This window comes from Myotis davidii, unplaced genomic scaffold (genome assembly GCF_000327345.1).
Source record: "Myotis davidii unplaced genomic scaffold, ASM32734v1 scaffold72, whole genome shotgun sequence".
NCBI classification, from domain to species: Eukaryota; Metazoa; Chordata; class Mammalia; order Chiroptera; family Vespertilionidae; genus Myotis; species Myotis davidii.
Window position 1 is genome coordinate 1,887,949 of NW_006284618.1, and position 1,386 is coordinate 1,889,334.

Consider the following 1,386-nt stretch of genomic DNA (forward strand, 5'->3'; position numbering starts at 1 on the left):
GGCCTGGAGGCTCCGGGGGCGGACTCGGGGCCATTCTGTAGGAACCCCATGGGTTCCACCGCAGAGTGATGCCCTCTCCTTCGCGCGGAGACTGGCCGGGGACACTTCTCTAACTCTGGGGACACGTGGCACACCTTCCGGTAGAGCCACTGCGCGCAGCGCTCGCCGGCGCTCCGCTTCTGAATGTTGCCTCTCCCGCCGCCAAGTCATCTGCTCAGGCCGTGCGCCCCCCTCTAATCTATTATCTCGTTTCTTCTGCAAAACATCCCGGGGAGGGGTGTCATTAGCCCCATTTTCTTGAGCCTTTGCTTTGCAAAGAACTGCCTTTCTGGCGAGTCTTATTTTTCTCCTTGTGCGTCTGGCTTTGTCTCTAAATTGGGCTTTATTTTTAGCTGGGCTAATTGCTATTTTTCTAAACCGATCCCCAGTCATTGCCCCCCTTTCACCCACCCTTTCGCAATATTTTCACTAGTTGGCACTTTCTTTTATAACTTCTATTCTGAGCTTCCCCTTCTGCTAATTTTTCCTCCCACCCGCTCAGTCCCAATTCACCCCATCTCTGGCCCTGGGATTGCGTCTCCTCCCTCTCGCTAGCCTTCCCCTCTCACAGCCAGTTTCCTCCGAGTCTTTCTAAGCACGTCCCCTCTCTGCTGCTGGGACAGGCTTTTCTGGTCCTGAAGGTTACAGGGGTTTGGGGCTGCAACTCCACGGTGGTTAGGAAAAAGGGTTAGAACCCAGCTCAAAAGCTCAACTTTTTCCTTTAAAACATTTTTATTAAACATTAAATGCACCCCCAAAAAGTGAATAATATATGCCAAATGTCAAACAATGACCAGGCGAACCCTCCCTAAGCCCACCACCCATCATCTCCAGTGGTACATCCTCACCTAATGAGGAGAACAGATGGAAGGAGGACAGAGACGGCCCCCCGAGGCCAGGGCAGCTGGGAGGCTAGAGCAGTCTTGCGCGGGGACATGAAGGGGTCCGAGGCAGGGTGCGCTCAAGAGATTTTTAGGAGGAAACCTGGTTTCGGTGGGTTGTCACTCACTAGTTGTGTGAGTGACTAAATCCCGATCTTTCCAAGCTTCAGTTTCTGCATCTGTAGAGTAGGCTGGTAATAACTCTGGTTATTTGTATTCCTAGCCCCTAGCCCCAAGCCCCAAGCCTGGCATAAGATGACCCAGAAAATTCATAGCCACTGTTGCTAATTCTGTGCCGTGTAAGCTTCGGAAATGCCGGCTGGAGGAGTATTTTGTCAAACTTGGGGCTGGCACCCTCCGTTTCCTTCTAGGAAGGAAAAGGATAAATGATGGGGACGCGCCAGAATCCATGCCCGTTCTCCCCGGGAAAAGCGGCAGCACCGGCCCGGCCCCGCCCCGGCCCCGG